The sequence below is a fragment of the Carettochelys insculpta genome, chromosome 6, assembly GCF_033958435.1.
Source record: "Carettochelys insculpta isolate YL-2023 chromosome 6, ASM3395843v1, whole genome shotgun sequence".
In the NCBI taxonomy this organism is placed as follows: Eukaryota; Metazoa; Chordata; order Testudines; family Carettochelyidae; genus Carettochelys; species Carettochelys insculpta.
The window spans coordinates 66,085,224-66,106,202 of NC_134142.1; the positions used below are offsets into that span (position 1 = coordinate 66,085,224).

Below are 20,979 nucleotides of genomic sequence, written 5' to 3' on the forward strand. Positions count from 1 at the left end.
AACCACCATTCTGCACTTACGGAGCCTGTGATTGAAGTTGTCCTTGCTGGGCTCCAGAGCTCCTGTGCAGGGCTTCATAAGGCAAGAGAGCAGAGGGTAAGCAGGGTTGCCCAATATAACAATAGGCATCGCCACATCCAGAATTTCAGAAGATGCGCATGTCATGAACCCTCCCTGGCCATTCCATATTGAGGTCAGCGAAATGACCTTTGTGATCTATCACCCCCTGCAACACCATCAAGAACCACCCCTTTAGGTTTATATACTCAGAGGCCAGGTCCACAATTGAAATGTGCATGCCATCTATTGCCCCACCGCAGTTAGGAAACCCCTGGGGAGCAAAGCCATCCACTATGGTTGTGCATCTCCCAGGGCCAAGGTCTTCCTGAGGAGAGACACTAACAGATTGCATGGGCCACCTGAATCACCATGAACCCCACTGCAGATCTGCCCACCCCAGACTGATTTGCCACTGAATGGTAACTGTCTGTCGTTGCAAACTTCCACAGTGCGATTGCCACTCGTTTCTGAACTGTTAAAGCCAGCCTCATTCTTGTGTCGCTGCGCTTCAGGGCAGGGGCCAGCACATCACAAAGTTCCATAAAAGTGGACTTGCGCATGTGAAGGTTCTCCACCCATTGCTGGTCACCCCAGGACTCCAAAACAATGTGGTTCCACTAGTCTAAAACTGCCACTCCACTGTCACCAATGCATCCAGCGGCTCTGAGTTATTGGACTGCAGCTGGGAGATTGGCTCTTCCAAACCATCGTTGTCATCACCATTATGATACTGAATCATCTCCGAGCTTTGTAATTGCAGGCAAAATTGCATGACAGCCAGTGTGGTTGCCGAAACGATGTTGGATCATTTGGGGATCCATGCTCAGACTGGAATGCTGCAGCAGGAAATGGAGCAATCTCTGGTTCATTTTCGCGCGGTTACTGGAGCCCAGAATTCTGGGATTCAAACATGAAATGCCCACAAGCAACCTGGGCTAAGGCTCATGCTGTTGAACTTGCATAGGGGCAATGAGGACGTGGAAACTCGACACGAAAAAAAAAAGTGGGTTGAATTTCCAAGGAACTTTGTGACACTTAAATTGAATTCATAATAATGAGGTTAAAAATGGAATTTATCTTGTATTGTAGACACAACCTTACACTGTGATAACTGACAGGATGCTTGTCGGGCCTCTGAACAAGGCAAGGAAAGTGGGGAAACTGGCTCCATGCTCCTGGAAAAGATGGGGCTGGGGCAGCCAGCCCTCAGCACAGGCCCGACTGCAGCACTTCCCCTCCCCAGCCCTCAGAGCTACCTGAAGCACACTGCATGGGGTGCCAGGGGCGATTTAAAGGGCCTGGAACTCCAACCACCATCATAGGAGTGGCAGTGGTGGCTGAGAGCCCTGGCTGTTTAGAATTACTGGGCACCAAGACAGTTGCCTTCTTTGCCACCCCCCCCCCACCCCCGTTCATCTCCCCAGCCACCAGCATGCCTGGAAATACTCATAAATAAATGTGATATCAGTCATACCTAATCAGCATGAATATTAACAGGGCCCATCAATATGCTTTCTAAAGTACTTAATCCAAAGTAAGACAGCTGTAAAATCAGCACCATCTCCTAGTCACACAAACCAATCTTCCATCTAACTATGCAGAAAGAGAGCAATATGCTACTTCATGAGAGCCACAGACCACATGTTTTGCAAGGAGGGGTGGAAAGAAAAAAAAATAATTTAGAGAAGATAGTCTGAAAGGGTAAATATTGTCCTTAAAAGTATGTGGTATTTTCTAAGCCAAACAGATGCAGATTTTTGGGTCCACTTCAACACTTCCATAAAACTTCCTCTCCAGTCAACCAACAGAATGGACAGGATGAATGTAGCACTTCTAGCATGTTCAGTCTCAATAGGAAATTTTGCCTGGGCAATGAGCACAAATTTCAGCCCCATAAAATGATACATATAAAATCAATGTTTACACGAAAATCCACCAGCATTTCCTGACTATATATACAATTTCACATGATACTAGCAATAATTAAATTTCATATGATACTAGCAATAATTGTATATAAATTTTTATATTTATAAAGCTGCCTATGTCTGAGATGTCAACCCAGTGTCCAAATGTCTGAGACTGGGAGCTCACAGTGACTGCAGTTGTGCAAGTCTAATGTAAAAGCAGTTTGGTGTCATTAAAACACACCGAGTTTCACTGTACTCAGTAACGTGCCTATCTTTGAGCACGTGAACAGTAGAGAATTTTAATGTCCTATAGCTCTGAGCTGCTGAACTGATAAATTAGCTACCAGAAAAAGAGTCTACCAGGACTGGTGGACTATTTCAACTCAATTAATCAGATAATTAAAGTGACAGGAGGGAAAGGACAAGAAAAAATAATTACTTAATTTGAATTCAATTAGCTTCCATTAACTCTAAATTGATATTTCACATCTGCTGCCCTAAAGAGCTCTAAAATGCCACTGGACAGGAGGGAATCTGTATCTTTATGACTGTCAAAATTATCTAATGCATTACTGGTCATTTTAGCAGGTGGAACAGGGTATGGAGGTGAGACGGAAGCACTCAGCAAGTTCGCAGACAACACTAAGCTGGGGGAGATGTAAAAATGTTGGAGGGTAGGGATAAGGTCCAGAGTGACCTAGACAGATTGGAAGATTGGTCCAAGAGCAGTCTAATGAGGTTTAACGACAAGTGCAGAGTCCTGCCTTTAGGACGTAAGAATCCCAAACACCGCTACAGGTTGGGGACTGACTGGCTAAGGAACAGTTCTGCAGGAAAGGACCTGAGCATTACAGTGGATGAGAAGCTGGACATGAGTCAACAATGTGCCCTTGTATCCAAGAAGGCTAAACAGCATATTCGGCTGCATTAGGAGGAGCATTTCCTGCAGATCTAGGGAAGTAATTATTCCCCTTTATTCAACATTGGTGAGGCCACATCTGGAATACTGTGTCCAGTTCTGGGCCCTCCATTACAAAAAGGATGTGGACTCATTGGAGAGAGTCCAGTGGAGGGAAACAAAAATCATTAGGGGGCTAGAGCACAGACTTATGAGGTGAGAATGAGGGATTCAGGCTTATTTAGTCTACAGAAGAAGAGAAGAGTAAGGGAGGATTTCACAGCAGCTTTCAACTACCTAAAGGGGGATTACAAAGAGGATGGAGAGAGGCTGTTTTCAGTGGTGACAGATGACAGAACGAGGAGCAATGGTCTCAAGTTGCAGTGGGAGAGATCTAAGCTGGCTATTAGGAAAACGTAGCGCCAGTACCGGCACCTCAGCCACCCCAGGCATGGGATTCCTGGGTGGGGAGGAGGGACAGGACATGTGGAGCCAGCTGAGTACCAGCTCCTCTTTTTTTCCAAAAAAAAAAAAAGCACTGCGAAAAAGTATTTCCCCGAGAGAGGTGCAGTGATGGAATCTCCATCCCTAAAGGTTTTTAAGTCGCAGCTTGAAAAAGCCTTGACTGTGATAGTTTAGTTGTGATTGGTCCTGCTTTGAGCAGAGGGTTGGACTTGATGACCCACAGAGGTCTCTTCCAACCCTATGATTCTATGTATAGAGAAGTGTGGGATAATTTTAAGACAAGTTCCCTGCAAAGCTGCACTACAAGCCCTGCAAAGACTGTATTTTATTTTGTCCATGTGTGCGCACACACATACATGCCCCCCATGCTTTGGGTGCTTGCACAGGTGTTTTCCTGGCAATGGTCACTAAGAAAGTGACTGGTACATTGCAAAAAGTGCTTAGAAGTAAAATGTTTCAATGCTGTGCTTGAATTTCACTATCCCTCTTCCATGCATTGTCCTCTTGTGCTTCAGCAGATGTAGCCTTGAGGTACACCCCTGTCAAACATCTCCAGAGGATAAGAAATTGGACAAGATACAGAGAAGATGCCATTTTCAGCTAGGTTCTGCAGCAGTCCTCTACAGAGAAAAGGGAATGAAAGGAGTGCTGGGAAACCAAAAGGCAGGACAGAAAACAGCAATTAGGACTCCTTAGTTTCCTCTTCACTTCACACCCCTCAACTTTAACAATGATAGATAGCGGAATACACAAAGTTGTGAAGTTTTGCCCTATACAAGCCCCTCCTTTACCAGCAAACACGTGTTTTGGTGAGAGTGTCATCATGCTTTCTCTTGATCAATACAGGCAAGGTTTAAAACTGTTTTTTATTTTGCGTTCCACAAATTCATACAGCAATCACTTTGATTCCAAGCACAGGCTTTTTAATCATGACATGGATATCTGTCCCCAAAAATTTACATGGGATACACCAGGGAAGCAACTTCCAAACAGGTATATGTTACTGCCCCTCATTGTCAAAGTGCTTCCTCAAAGCCTTCCTGAATGTCAGTTGGAGCCCCTTGGGCTCCTCTGACAGCCCTGGTATCTGGCTGCTCAAACTGTGCACCCATACACTGCATCAGCGCTCCATCCCAAACACATATTTCACTCTGACATTCATAAATATTATGCAAAATGTAGCACACAGTTATGACCTTGGGAATATTATTCTCCATAAGGTCTAATCTGTCATACAAGCACCTCCAGAATGCTTTTAATCTGCCAAAGTTAGATTTGACTGCCATGCAGCCATACTTCACCTGTTAAAATACTCATTACTGCTGTCCAGATGCCCCATGTATGGTTTTCATGAGCCAGGGCTGTAACAGATAAGCTGGGTCTCCCAGGAGAACTCTGGACATCTCCATATCCCCCACTCTATGATCTGGAAACAAATTCCCCACTTGCAGCCTTCTGCACTGGCCAGAGTTCCTGAAGATGCATGTGTCATTAACCTTTTCAGACTACCTTGCATTGACATCTGTGCAACGCTCACAGAAATGCATGAGTGCCTGAAACACCTTGGAGATGTGTCCGTCCCTTCCTATTGATGTTGCAGGTGGTCTGGTGCAAAAATTTGAATGGGTGTGCCATCTGTTGCCCTGCCACAATTAGGCAAGTCCATCTCTGCAAAGCCATCCACTATTTCAAGCACATTTGCCATGCTCATTCCTCTGTAGGAGGATGTGATTTATTGCCCTGAACACTTGCATTAATACAGGGCCAACAGTCCACTTCCCCACTCCAAATTGATTTGCAGCCACATGGTAGTAGTCTACAGTCACCAGCTTCCAGACAGCAATTACCAACATGTTTCTCCCCTGAGAGGGCAGATCTCATTCTGATGTCCTTGTGTCACAGGTCTAGGACCAGCTCAGCACATAGATCCTCAAAGATTGCTTTATGCATTCTGATGTTCTGTAGCCAGTGCTCTTCACCTCACACCTGCATGATGATGTGATTCCACCAGTCAGTGCTGGCTTCCCAGCCCAAAAGCAATGATCTACCAAATGCAGCTGCTCTGTGAATGCCAAGAATGCAACTCTTCCTCCGCTAGTAACTTCATGATTAACTGTGCTGTCATTCCTGGTGTCCTCATGACTCCTAACAGAGCACAGGAGAGATGTGAGGGATCCATCCCATCTCACAACAGATGCTGGAGCGCACAGCAAAGAATGGCAGCGGAATAAACGGTTCAAAAGGATGATGTAAACCAGTGGAGGGCTGGGACAGAAAGCAGTGCATGACTAGGCATTTAGCATGGTCTTGAGAAGATACATACCGACAGTCCACTGTCTGCCTTGCTTCAAGTCATCATATTGTCCAGAAGAATTTTACCTTCCAACAAAAAGCGTCACTATGGGAAGGCTGTACGCCAAGACCTTGTTATCAAGAATGGCCATGGAAAATAAAGAGTGAAAATACACAGAATGTTTACCTACTCTAAGGCTATGTCTACACTAGCACACTACACTGAAGTACCCTATTTCGACGTAAGAACATTGAAATAGGCTACTTCGACGCATATCGTCTACACGTCCTCCAGGGCTGGTGCCATCGACATTCAACGTCGAAGTAGTGACGGAGAACGTCGAAAGGAGCCGCCCTGGAAGGAAATGCAGAGTGTCCACACACACAAGTGCTCCCCGTCGAAATAAGGGGCCAGCAAAGCCCCAAGCTGCTCCCTTAAAGGGCCCCCTCAGGCACACTTGGCCTGCACAGCATGAGATCCACAGAGCCGACAACCAGTTGCAGACCCTGTGAATGCAGCATGGACCCCCAGCTGCACCAGCAGCAGTCAGAAGCCCCGGGCTAAGGGCTGCTGCGTGCGGTGACCATAGAGCCCCACAGGGGCTGGACAGTGTCTCTCTCAACCCCTCAGCTGATGGCCGCCATGGAGGACCCCGCTATTTCAAAGTAGCGGGACACGGATCATCTACACATGCCCTACTTAGATGTTGAACGTCGAAGTAGGGCGCTATTCCCATCTTTGGACGGGAATAGCAATTTCGATGACTAGCCGCCTAACGTTGATTTCAACGTCGAAATAGCACACGATGTGTGTAGACGCGACGGGTGCTATTTCAACGTTGTGCCGGCTACTTCGAAGTAGCCGGCTAGTGTAGATGCACCCTAAATGTCAGAACCATGGGAATGCAGAAATGCAGAAGGATAAAACCAACCCCCTTCTAAAATTCACCTGAATGTACAATTCCAAACTAAGGTAGTATTTGTAAAGTTCTCTCAGTCTCCACTGGGGAGATATAAAGCTTCACCCAGTTACTTTGCAACTAAGCCAATTCACTGGTCAAACCCTTCCCTTCAGTGGATGAGATGAGCAATCACACTGGTGTTCTATGGCCTAGGGCAGCGATGTGTAAAGTGGGGGGCAAACTCCCTGCAGGGGGGGAGATGGGGTGCAGCACAATCGGCCACTGGATCTCAAGCTCATCCAACTCACTAAAAATGTCGGAACATGTTGCTGTGTTGGCGGGGGGGGGGTGTGTGTTCAAATTAATAATGTTTTCAAATTCTACCAACTTATTTTCTTATGCATGCTGAAAGGTTTTGTTTTTTTTTTTATATGAACATAACTGAAATTTCCTTTGGTTTGGATCACATTAGATACATGCGGGGGGCGGAGGGAGAGAGGGCTGCTAATTACAGGGATGAAAAGTGGGGCCCAATGTAAAATGTTTGCTCACCCCTGGCCTAGGGCATGACAGTGACGAGAATTTAATCTGCTCTCCCTGAAAGGAATCCCACTTTCCAAAAAGTCAGGTTACTTGGGCATTGCACAATGCCTCAGGATCTGGTCCACTAAATGCAGTGATGAGGGAATTTGTCTTCCATGCCAGTCTGTGGATGAAGCTCTCTTTTCCATAATAAAAAATGCTAATTGTGATTTACGAAAGTGACTTACAATGGATGGACAACATTTTCTGCTACACTACTACCAAAATCAAGAATTTGAAAACTGATAGTGAAGGATCAATTTAAAAAAATGGAGTTCAAAAGTACAGTATTAAAATTCTCATATGTGCTAATCAGAAAGTAAAAATAAATCTATTAAAATTGGCAAACGTAACTCCAATAAAATGATATTCCAAATCCAAAACCACACACCTGAAACTCCCTGTTCTGAGTGGGGCTTAATTACCTAAATTCCCTTCAAGTAAACTAACGTAAAATGGCATGATAACCAATTTACCACTATTATTTACTCTCACATCAAACTCCTCAAAGTGATTAGGTTGCTCCTTTTCAAAATTATTAAAAATTCCCAATAGCACAGATTAGTTTACCACCACCAAAGTACAATTGTTTTTCAAAGATTTAAGCCCATACGATGCCTCAGTCCTACTCATTGCCTTGCTCTTCCCCTTGTTAATGCTCAGTTCAGTCATTCAGGCAGAAGTGGTGTACTAAAATGTCTTCAAATCACGAGCTACAGACATTCATAAACAGATTTCTGAGGTGTGTCCATCACATCAAATGGCAAGACTGTTGCAAATGAGGAGCTTTGAAACACAGCATGACAAGAATCACTTGATATTTCTCAGAACTGGAAGGGACCTTGAGAGGTTATCAAGTCCAGTCCCCTGCTCTCACAGCAGGACCTATCACCCTTCCCTGACAGATTTTTTTTTAATCTATTTGCTCCAGATCCCTAAATGGCCCCCTTAAAGTTTGAACTCACAACCTTGGGTTTAGCAGGCCAAAACTCAACCCACTGAGCTACACCTTCCTTCCACCCTCCATCCCAAATCAAGAATTCGATGTTCATATCAAAAGAAGAAAGCAAGGACAGCTAAGCCACACACACAGAATACCATCAACCAGCATAGTCCACCAAGCACTCACATGGAAAGTGCCAGGAAAACACAAAAGAGGAAGACCTCAGACAATGTGGAAAAGATCTACTGAGACCGAACGACAACAACTGGGCTACTCCTGGAGTCTGCGAGAAGTTTTGCCCCAAGACAGAGTGAAGTGGAGGAGACTTGTAGATGACCTGTGCTCCTCGGAGCACGCAGGTTTTAGTAGTATACCCTAATCCACATGCAGATAGTAACCATAATTCCATGCATCGATTCTGAGCACTGTGATGGCAATTATTTTGTTGCACTTCTACAGCCGCTTTTACCTCAGAAACTCACATCTCTTTACAACAGGAATGAGCTAATACTCACTCCTATGACATAGATATTGTCATTCCCAGTTTTACAGAAGGCTGAACTAAGGCACGGAGGGACTAAATGATTTGCTCAAAAGTCATTGACTAAGGGGCCTGGCTTCCAGACCATTAGGTTATTTTCTCTCATCACGTATGGCACTGGGCATGTAGCATTTACCATTATACAACCTCCCACTTGATTTGATCTGACCCATGACAGGGCTGCTTACTGCAGGCCAGAAGCCCCCTGTCTCAGTGCCACCCCCCTCCACACCCTGTGCAGGGCTGAAGCACAAACATCAGGCCCACGAGCCTGTTCTCACCACAAGTAGGGCCAGATTAAAAAAGTGGTTTTAGAAGCTGCAACCCAGAGCCTAAGGCTAAGGGGGACCCTGCCAAAACATCTCTGAGCCACTAAAAGTCCAGGTTTATTAGTAAGGCCCCCTTAGCCCAGGGCTGCAGGCTTTAAAACTCCTGTGTATTATCTGGTCCTACCCGGTTGGGGAAGTGAGGGTGGAGAGGGGGCTGGAGCTGCCTCACTGCAAGCATTGGGGGAAGCCCCATCCCCACTCTGCCCTCACTTGCAGGTTTGCCTCCGCAGTTCCCAATGGCTTGGATTTCCAGCCAATGGGAACTGGGGGTGGGGGGGGGAGAAGGCAGGCAGCATCTGCAGGCAAGTGGTGAGCCAGATTGCTTGCCCCAGATACCAAAAGAGACCTGCTCCAACCCTCTGCCCCAGCCCTAAGCCCCTTCCCGCATCCAAATTCCTTCCCAGACCCCCAGTCCCCTACCCCACCTTTCTGCTCTGGACCTCCTCCCGCACTCCAAATCCCTTGGCCCCAGTCTGGAGCCCCCCCAACTATACTCCAAATGCCTCATCCCCAGCTCTCACCTCCACCAGTTTCTTCCTCATCTGACAGAGACTGAAGCAATGAAATGTTTTGTTCTGTGCCTGCAATGATACGTCCCTGAGCAAATAACTGCTCTTCAGACATTTGACACTGTTTAAGTCAACCATATGCACAGATTTCCAAGGGCACTTAGGAAATGTGCTTAAAATCAGCCAACAGAGAAACTATATCACTTCACAATTAAACAAAAGGATTTGATCATAGGTCATCACTGTTTTGACATCCAAAACTCGGTACAAAGGTGCTCCAGCACCTCCTGGCTTGAAGAAGTTTCCATTATATGCAGGATACCCAGCTGGGTTCAAGAGCTCTCAGCATCCCCCCTGTACAAATGGTTCCAGCCCCCGACTCTAAAACCAGGTGATGGAAGAAATGAGGGGGCAAGGAGACGACCTGCAGAGGCAATCCCTTCAACAAACCAACCCACACTCAGCATTCTAGTGCACTTTGTACCCTCTTGAATCTCCCAAAGCTCTAATTCACAGAAGGCATCTTTTGATCGGAGCTGTACCAGATCACCGCAAACCATACTTTACTTGGTCTTTTGGTAAGCGCTTTTTATGCTCAAGGACCTCAAAGCACTCTGCCAACTGCACACATGCAAGTGAGAACAGCACCACCACAACAGAGGAGGGAAGTTTTGTCAGCACAGTAACGAGAGCACAGCATAATCAGGGACACAACTCCATTAAGTTGCAAGCCTCCTTCCCCCCTCCTCTCTCTCCAGATTGTCTGTGCTGGCCCCTGCCCTGGCCTGGGTGGGCAGCTTCCAGGAGCTAAGGAGTTAAGCCCCTCTCTCATTCTGCTGGGCTCTGCCCCATGCTGGGCAGGAAGGGTGCTGGGCTGCTCTGCACACCCTGGTCTGGGCTTCCCATTCCCAGCTGCTGCCACCCACACGTGCATCAGGTGAGCCCCAGCCCTTTGGTATCTGTCCTTACAAGGGAAATACGATCACTGAAGGATTTTTTAAAGCTCGTTATTTTATGATGAGTTTGCCACACTAAAGGCGCAAAAAGTAACTTTATAATAAGCATTAGAATTATTTTGTCATTTTTATCTTCCTTTATTTATATTATTGTTTGTTTTAATTACCCATGTAAAGTGTTACTAATATTATTGAAAATACAGTGTTATATATTTATATGCCAATTAATAATTTTGTGGCTTTTTCTTGAAGACAAAGACTTAGTAGAGACTTCTTTTTCAATTTGGAGGAGGGGGGCACATAAATAATTTTTTGCCCCAGGCACAAGAATACCTAGTTAGGGCTGGGGGGGCGGTTGTAATCTGGTACTATTGACATAGATTTTCCTGAGATGCCCAGCAGTGTGCAGGAGAAACTACTGAACTAAATAAAACCAACCAGGAGGGTGCACAGGTGTGCCTCACGTAAGCCTGAGTTTGCAAAGCATCCAGATACATTTGGCTCCTCCGCCACAGACCTCTCCTAGATAGGTCCTGCTTCTTGTGAGCAGCTGTGCTGATTTCCTTGGGGACAGACAGAAGAAGCTGGCACTACGCCTATGCCTTTGAAGCAGGGACACGGCTGCTATTTCAGCATACAGCACAACATACAGAGACAGGACAGCGTATTGTTGCCCGTGCTAATTTACAACCTGTAAGGAACCGACACATTTCCCAGCCCTGCAACCTAAGCCCTTATCTTCCTTGGTGACATCACCAGTGGTTCCGAAAGCCGTGTATCAGAGAGGTAGCTGAGTTAGTTTGTATCTTCAAAAACAACGAGAAGTCCTGTGGCACCTTATAGACTAAGAGATATTTTGCAGCGTAAGCTTTCTTGGGCAAAGACCCGCTTTGTCAGATGCATGAGTCCAGCGGGTAAGCCATCTCTCAAACTCCCCCCGCCCCACTCATGCATCTGACAAAGCAGGTCTTTACCCACAAAAGCTTATGCTGCAAAATATCTAAAGCTACGTAGACAGTGTCACGGAGGAGAACAAGTATCAGAGAGGTAGCCGTGTTTGTCTGTATCTTCGAGAACAACAAGAAGTGCTGTGGCACCTGATAGACTAACAGGCATCGGAAAGTCACGTGCCACAGCATTTCTTGTTGTTCTCGAAGATACAGACAAACACGGCTACCTCTCTGATACTTGTTCTCCTCCGTGACACTGTCTACGTAGCTTTAGATATTTTGCAGCATAAGCTTTTGTGGGTAAAGACCTGCTTTGCCAGATGCATGAGTGGGGCGGGGGGAGTTTGAGAGATGGCTTACCCGCTGGACTCATGCATCTGACAAAGCGGGTCTTTGCCCAAGAAAGCTTACGCTGCAAAATATCTCTTAGTCTATAAGGTGCCACAGGACTTCTTGTTGTTACAGAGGAGAACAAGTAGCAGCTGATCTCTTAAGCAATCGACCCTGCCCTTAAACCAACGCCTGGCCTTCGTAATTAAACCAGAGGGCACCGCCTGTTCCATTCAGTCCCAGGCTTTTCCTCCAGGGATCCCTGGCTGCTCTACGGCCACAGCATCCTGCTGATCTGAGCTCCCGAGCCAGTGTCCGTCCCACGCGCCCCACCCAGAAAGCCTGGCTCCAATCTCCTCCGTGGCACGAGCACTTGGCCGCGTGGCAATAAGGCAAGGGCGCGTTTCAGTTCCCAGTGCCATTACCGAAGGAGCCAGGTGAGGCCAAGCGACAACACAGCGGCATTTTGAAAAAGCCCCGCCGAAGCCGGCTCCCCTCCGCCCACCATCAGCGGGACTCAGAGCAGACTCGCAGGGCGGGCGGTGGGCTCGGGGAGCTGACCCCAGCCTTCGCCCCAAGGATTGCTAGTGTGCAGCGCCGCGCACCGGAGGAAGCCCGCGTTGCTTGCAGGAAGCACGAGAGCGGCAAACTTTTTAACACCCCCTCGGCTCCCCACCCCCGGGACGGACGCAGCCCCCGGCCGGCTCTCCCCCGCCCCACGAGAAAATCAGAGGGCCAAAGCGCCTTTCCTCCCCCGCTGAGCCAGCCGGAGCCCCCGCGGGCAGAGCGCGCAGGGCCCGGCCGCCCCCGCCCCCAGCCCGCCCCTTCCCTTCCCTTTCCTCTCCCGGGGGGGGGGGCTTGCTAGCCCCGCGCCGCCTCCCGCCCCCGCCGGGGAGAGCTGACAGCCGGGGCCGCAGAGAGCCTTGTAACTACCCGCGGAACTCCCGGCGTCCTTCCCCGCGCACGCCCCGCCGCGAGGCTTCCCCAGCCCTGCTAAGAGATACCCCCACCCCGCCCTGAACAAGCCCGCCCCCAGCCGGCCGGGGCAGCGCCCTGGAGGAAATCCCCCCGCGCCAGCCCGGCGCCGCGGAGCAGAGTTGCAGCAAACCACTCACCACCACCACCCCCCCGCACACACACACCGCTTCCAAGTCAGACGCGCGCACAGCCGGGCGGGCCCCCCCGGGACTCCCCGCAAACAGGGAGCGCCCCCCGCGCGCGCTGAGGAGCACCCGGCTGGGGCAGGCGGAGCTGAATCGCTGTCGCCTCCGTCCCTCCCTCCCGCCCACCCACCCCGGGGGCTTGTAAGCCCCCCCGGCCCCTCACCTTAGCAACCAAAGAAGCGCCGAGCCCCCTCCGCTGGGCGACGTCTCCTCAGCGAGCCGGGCTCATGCTAGGGCTGCAGGGAGAAGGACCCAGGGAGCCGGGCAGTTGCCTGGGGTGGGTGGGGGCTCTCGTCCTTGTCCGGCCCCCGGCTGCAGGCGTGCGAGCGGGCAGAGAAGAGGGAGCTAGGAGGAGCGCTGCCTCGCAGCCATGGGCGACCCGCGCTCCCCCGCCAGCCCCGGGATCTCCCTGCTTGATTTTGCGGTCCTTCTCCTCCTCCGCGCACAGCTGTGGGAGCCCCGTGCGACGGGAGCGGGAGGAGCAGCGGCGAGGGGGTGGGGGGAGGAGCGGCTTGGAGTCAAAGCCCCGCTCCTTGCAAACGGTTTGCGGCAGCGCCTACTGCAGGGAGGAGCGAGGCCCTGCAGCCTCCCTGCCTGCACCTGACCGGCCGTGAGGGACAAAGGAAGGAGGAACCGGGGAGGGGGGCAGGAGATCCCGCAAGGCCCCTGGACGCCCGCTGCAACCGCAGGAGCTGCGCGCTCCCTTCAGCTGACAGCCGGGGTCCCACGACTCCTGCGCTCGACTTTTAGAGCCGAGCTGCCTGGGAGGGGAGCGAGGGAAACCCCCACAGCCCCTCTCCCAGCGCTACGTTCTCCCGCAGCGCTGCATTCCCCTCCTAGCCGCAGGCCGCCCCCTCCCTTCTTTTTCGCTGCGTGCTGATGCAGGATTCTCAGCCCCCCTCGAGGAGGATGCGCTAGTGCCCTTTGTCCACGAGCTGCGAGAGCTTTACGTGCCTCCTTCCTTGACATGCCAGGGAAATTCACACCCACACGCAAACAGTGGAGAGAGCCACACGTTGGGTGGGCCGGGAGCGAAGGTGAAGGACTAATGCAGATCACGTGCCTGAAGTTAGCGGTAAAACCCGTAGGTTTCCCTCGGATAACTTAGCATGTTTTCTATTTCTCTATGAATCATTTGTCATCATTATACCAGGTCAAGAGCTTCAGAACACCGGGAGTCTACTAAGACCATTTGCAGAGGGGCAGGCTGAGGGCAACAACTATTGATGGAGCTGAGATAGCTGGTCAGTCAGTTGTACCTGGCAATCTCAAATTGCCCATAAAATAATAGTGCCCTTAATTAAGTAGACTAAAGAGAGAGCTAGAACCTGTAAACTGAGATGTTCCCTGGGGGGAGGGTGGGGAGGGACAGAAAAAAAAATATATATTTGTCCTCAGAGAAGGTGTTTTTGATTTTCATGCTTACTTCACAGGTTGCTTTTGCCCTCTTGTCATGAACATAAAATGGATGCTTTGTTTTTGCTTTTTCATTCAGGATGCTGGACGTATTCTAGGAACTGAAAACTCTGCTTTAACTAATCACTGAATATGATACTGAATAGCCTACACAGGGTCTTCCTGAGTCCTGACCTAAATACTGTTGCATTCTACTGACAGGGAGTTAGGATGGGACAACACTTAGGGCCAAGGCTCAGTGCAGCCAAGTTTTGTGCAGCTCCAGGCTTCACCACCACAGAGAACATCTATTTGCTCACCATGCATCCTGTAGAAACTTTGGCAGATGAAAGTGAGTGCTGGGGGATTTTCTGCAGGTTACCTGTGTGGTAAGAGATAAGAAGACTATTAAGCAGCACAATCGCTGCTGTGGCTACCTGCACCTTCCCTTTTTTAATAAGGCTTGGGAACAGGACTAGGAAGAGGGCACCTGGCTGGCTACAGAACAAGCACCACAGTGACAATCAGTGGCTGCAATAAGTAACTGCAAGGCAAAATCTGAGCCAAGCCAAACGGATGACAGGACAGCCACAGGCGTTAATATTACAAGAGATGCATCACACAATCATAGAAGCCTCTGGAGGAGGAGGGAAGTGGAGAATTCACAAGCTACTTGTGGCCACATCCCTGCCATACACAGATGTCTCTCCTGTACAGGCCATCACCTCAGTGCTCTCCCCCACCCTGCAGATGGCAAGGCAAAGCAGTTTGAAGATTTGCGGTAGAAAGGATACACCCTGAAGAATTCACTTAAAGGGCTTCCCACAGGCCCCCCATTTTACTTGAAACTGAATTGTTGATGACTGATGCTACTGAAGGCCTTGAAGACTAATAAGGAGGAAAGTACCCTGCTCCTAGAGCCTCCACACTTAGGGAAGAAATGTTATCAGGAAAACAAAGTTCTCTGCCTGCTTCCCAGTAGAGACCCTCCCACCACTCTGACCATTCTTGATTCTTTCCATGGCACTGACTGTAAGAGAACTGGCAAATGATATTTCTTGCATTCATAAATACTTTTCTCTCACATCACAGGATTCATCTGAGGAACTGAATGTTCTTTACAGACATACTGTGCCACAGATTGTCTTGTTAAGGGCTTTCCTGTGAAGGGGGATCCTCATATATTGCTCCTCCAAGAGAAAAACTGGGGGAGACTGACAGGGTTTGCACCTTTTCTCCCAGAGAGGAATTACAGATGGTTTAGCCCACTAAGTTTGCAGATATCCCTTGCGTCCATAAACATCTCAGAACACCCTAGGGAAGAGAGGTTGGTGGACCAGTCCCTTAGCAGCACAGATCACATAAACAGCCATGTGACTTGATACTAGTACCTATGACAAAAAGTTCAGAAGTTGCAAGTATGCTCTTCCAGACACACTACCCCCTACCCTTTGTCCAGACTTCTTTGCAAAGAGGTTGCCATTCACCTTCACAAACCTTATCTTTTTGAGGGAAGAAAAGCCACTGTTACATACCAGAGCATAATGGAACAAAATACTATCTTATTTTAATCAAGTTAGCCAGACATCAATTTAAAAACACCAGATTACATAATAATAAAACACATTTATTAACTACAAAAATAGTAAGTGGGCATGACTAAAGCTAGAACACTTAGTTTCTAAAATAAATACTAATATCCTAGCTGCAAGTAAAAACTCTCACCACATACTTACTGAACAAACTTTCTGGTGAGTACTCTTCCCAAAGAGTTCAGTAGCTGTTCCTTTCTGCCTTCTTGGGTGCAGAAAATGAGTAGGCCAGGAAGAGAGAAAAAGCGTCCTTGGGGATAGTTGTCCCTTCATTTTATAGTTTCAGTCACCCTTTTGAGAAGATATTTCCAGCTGAGACCCAAGAGACTATGGCTGTGTCTACACTTACCAAAAACTTCGAAATGGCCATGCAAATGCCCAAATAGACAAATACTAATGAGGTGCTGAAATGCATAATGCATTCAGCGCCTCATTAGCATGCCACTAGCCGCAGCGCTTCCAAATTGCCGTGTTTTGCTACCGCGCAGCTTGACTACCTGGGGGTCCTTTCGATGAGCTGAAAGAGTCTGTGTGGAAAGAGACTCCCTGCCATTTTTTTTCCACTTGAACTTGCTTTGTTTTCCCTTCCTACTTGATGACTTTGTTTTCTACTTAAATTTGAACATTTGCCTTTATTCATTCACCCCTTTGTTTAAGAGAGACCTGACTTGTGCCTGAACAGGGCTGTGAGGTTTGGAATGTGTGCTAACAGCACTATCCTGGGAGGCTATGTCTACACATGCCCCTCCCTTTCGGAAGGGGCATGTAAATGAAGTGAGTTGAAAATGCTAATGAAGCACTGATATGAATATTCAGCACTTCATTTGCATACTGGTGGCCACCCAGAGCATTGAACCTGCTGCTTTCAAATCGCAAACAAGCCATGTAGGTGGGGTTCCTTCAAAAAGAAACCCCAATTTTGAAAGCACCCTTCTTCCCAAAACATGCTCTCCTTCACCCAGATCCTGCCCCACAATCCCCTGCACTACTCAAACCCTCTGCATCCTCCTCCCCAGGTCACAACTCTCTCTCAGACTCCTCACCCAATCCTACATCTTTCCCGCAGGCCAGAATCCTCCCCTGAACCTATATCCCATCCCGGACATTGCATTCCAATACCCTGCCCTGGTAACAACTCCCTCTTTCACTCAAACTCCCTCTCACACCCCACATCCTATCCTAAACCCTATTCCTCTACTACAAGCTCTGGTCTGTATGCAACCTCCCTCCCAGCTCCCACCCCTGGCATAGAAAAATGTGGCCCTTGAGTACTCATCAGAATCTTGAAGAAACGCCCCCCCCCCACCCCCCGCCAACAAAAATTATTGTCCACCCGAGATAAGTGATACAAGACAGTTGTTACCATTATTCTCATTTTCAAGAAAATTATCAGACAAATGAATCTGTTAACTGCTGCTTGTAGAATAAAAAACAATTTTCAAGCACATTCCGATGAGTTGTGCCTGTTGTGTACACTGAAGTATGAAGCAAGTGTGATAGATATTTTAGAATTTTATTCTTAAGTCTGAGAAATGTAAGAGGTGAAAAAGCTATTAAAATACACAAAAGTTAGCATTGGAACTTCTCCATAAAATATGCACTGTAATCAGAGGTGAGAGAAGGAGACAGTTCTTTGAGCAACCTTGCCCCTTCAAGGAGCAGCCTAGAGCTCCCACTCTTCTTCCACAAAGGAGAGACTTCCATGGAGAGGCCAGTGGGATGCTCCCTGTGTGCTCATCTGTCTCCACACTGAGACAAGATCCGCCCCCCCCTCAGTGACAGGGGTACAGAAGCAGACAATGAGCCACCATTATGGGAAACAAGCTCCACCATATGGTCTGCCTACTTCTCTCTCAAGGACATGCAGGGAATGTCCCCTTTCACAATGGAGGCATAGAGGTAGCCATGGAGGTACAACTGAGGCAACTTGGCACCCTGTCCCTTCTTTCTCTACTCTACACTGGGGAGGAGGCAGAGCCATGGAAGAAGACTTTGGACCCAATTAAGACTGCTTGGGTGTTTTCTTCTCAAACGGTTGCTCTTTTTCTGATCTTTTGAGTTAAGAAAAGTGGAGTTGGCTTTTGCCTATAGGCTAATTGGCATGAAAGAATTAGGAACTAGGAAAGGGGATCAAGGTACACGTAGCTAACAGGTTCTGTATTCTTGACTTGCTCTGTGTATGTCATAAAAGCATAGGAATGTAAGGAGGGAAGGAACCTCAAGATTTCATCTAGTGTGCGTGCACACACACACACACACACAGAGAAAGAGAGACAGAGTTGAGGCAGGACCAAGTACACACAGACAATTCCTGACAGGTGTTTGTCTAACCTGTTATTGAAAACCTCTGACAATGGGGATTTTTCAGCCTCTTCAGATAATTCATTCAATTGTTTAATATTCAACTTGAATTTCCCTAAGCCAATTGTTCTCCATGTCCACTGAGGGCAGGACAAGGAGAAAAACTGGTCACTTTTTTCTCTATAAAAATCTGTGACATGTTCACCCAATCTTCTCTGCTTATTTGGCCCTATGGCTGTGTCTGTTTTGTCCTGTTGAGTTCATGAAAGCTGTTTTGAAGATAGGCTACTTTTTACTTTGTTTACACTGTGCCTAACTACATTGGTTCCCAGCTGTTGTTAGTGCCTGGAGACAAATGCTTGAAGAGTAAATAGTCACTGGCAAAATTCAGAAGAAAAAATGTTTTGTTTAAATCAAATGGTAAATAAAAATATTGATTTATCAGCCAGTTTACATTTCTTATATATGCCACTGCTTCAGGTCCACTTATATTGAAATCCTAATTCACACCTTCATCTCTTCTTATTTTAACTATTTCAGTTCTTCCTTCCATTTGGTCTCCCCATGTCCTAGATCATGGGTGTGCAAACTTTCTGAGGTGGAGGTTCAAAATTTGAGCTTTTGACCGCTGTGTACGATCTGAGTGCCAGTGATACTTTTTAAAGGTGCTAATAGTCCTACTTACAACAGCTTCATTAGTAAATGAAGATGTAGGGCTTTAGGTGGTGTTTGGTAGCCTCAGCCGGTCTTGTGTTAATCCAGAGGTGGCAAGGTTTTGAACAAGCTCCTGGCTGCATGGGGAGAAAGGGTGCGGCTGAGCTTCCACCTCACATACCAATGAAAATCAGCCGCATGGCACTCTTGGCACCTGTGCAGTGGGTTGCTGACCTCTGTCCTAGATTCTAGCATGTGCAGAATGCCAGTCCTTACTTCTCAGGCAGTGTATACCTCTTCTCTCATCTTCATATACTAAAATTTATGCCTAACTAGTGAAGTATCTTAGTCAAAACTGCCTCTTGAGGCTAAACTCTGCACACCCGTGATGTGATTTCACAGGGAATAAAATCAGTGGATGCTTTAGCATTGAATATTAAGAACCTTCTGTATACTATTACCAGTCAGTGGACCTTGTCTGCCTTTACTCCTTTTCTCCCACTCCTATTCCAATCCTCCCTTGACACCATTTCCAATTAACACTAGAATTTTCTACTCTGTAGTTCCTGCATCTCGACCTTTTCATTATCTGCTTCTTGAAATCTCATTGAAAGCTTTTTTCTCCTTTGATATTTCCCATTTTAAACATTACAGGGATTATTTAACTCTAAACTATTTGGGGATTTCAGTCTTTGTGACTGCTGTGCAAAATATGGCTGGATTGTATTGTGTTTTCCCCCCACCTCCAGTATTAACAGAAAGAGGTTGAATTTGTGCTTCCAGAATTTCAGAATTTTTTTTTAAAACCTGTATGTTTAAAAATCTATGTACATTAGTTTTGTATTTACACTACTTGTCAGTTTCATTTAAATAAAGCTGAATGTGTTAGAATATTTGCCTCATAAAGGCTTCATAGTTATATTTTTATGACATATGAAATATATACTTTTGTCAGGATTTTAATCAGAGATTTTAACAGTTAAATTGAAGTAGAACATTGTTCCAGAGAATTACTTTGCCAACTACCAGTGTCACATCAAGGAATGAATATTTCAGTATCTTATACTACTTCAGGGCCAGAAAACTTGATTCCTATTCTGTTTTATTCTGTCTTTCTTTTTGTATCCATCCCAAAAGACTACACAGACAACACTTAAAGGGAAAATACATGGTCATATTCAGATCCAAATATAGGTTCTATAAAAATAACTTTTACAATATCTAAGACTGGTGGAAACGTTTTCATGTTTCTTAAAATTCCAGTGAAAACAGATCTTATTTTTCTACATTGTTTCCAACCCAAACACTGCGGCATGCTAACACCTAAAACCAGAAAGTGAAGATGACTACAAATATTAACAAATGACCTGTCTGCTTTCATTGTGCAAGCTCCAAGGAACAGAAAACACAAAACAAATAAAAACTGGCAAACTAAACTGTAAAATAATTCAATTTTAATACTATAAAGGTTCTGGTGACATAATTAATATTTTATTTGCATTTGTTTTTCAATAAAAAGAATCTGTGGTAACTGAATCCTGTCACTTGACAGAACTATTCATCTTTCTTACCCTGACCTATCAGGAGAATGGAAAATAAAGCACAACCATATGGCAAAACTCTTGTGCAAGTTAGGTCAACCTAATCCCCACTGTAGACACAACCACAAAAACAGAAGAATTCTTCCAGTGACCTGGCTATTGCCTCTCAAGGGGGGTGAATTTTCTATAGCAATAGGAAAAAAAACCCATACACGCTATCATTGTAGCAAGTACAGTAGAACCCCAAGATACATGCACTTAAGTTGCACACATCTAGGGTAAAAGTAACTCTGAGGCTACGTCTACACGTGCACCCAACTTCGAAATAGCTTATTTCGATGTTGAGACATCGAAATAGGCTATTTCGACGAATAACGTCTACACGTCCTCCAGGGCTGACAACGTCGATGTTCAACTTCGACGTTGCTCAGCCCAACATCGAAATAGGCACAGCGAGGGAACGTCTACACGCCAAAGTAGCACACATCGAAATAAGGGAGCCAGGCACAGCTGCAGACAGGGTCACGGGGCGGACTCAACAGCAAGTCGCTCCCTTAAAGGGCCCCTCCCAGACACACTTTCATTAAACAGTGCAAGATACACAGAGCCAACAACTAGTTGCAGACCCTGTATATGCAGCACGGACCCCCAGCTGCAGCAGCAGCA

At 47.0% G+C, this 20,979-nt stretch overlaps 1 protein-coding gene across 3 annotated transcripts in view; it reads right to left on the bottom strand.

The window, feature by feature from the left end:
• RGS6 (regulator of G protein signaling 6) overlaps nucleotides 1-13,203 on the bottom strand; it is a 491,454-nt gene extending 478,251 nt beyond the window's left edge. For all 3 annotated transcript variants that reach the window (XM_074997137.1, XM_074997135.1, XM_074997139.1), the window contains exon 1: nucleotides 12,994-13,203. The gene's annotated coding sequence lies outside the window, so the exon portion shown is untranslated. The remainder of the gene's footprint in view (nucleotides 1-12,993) is intronic.
• Between the last annotated feature and the right edge of the window lie 7,776 nt (nucleotides 13,204-20,979).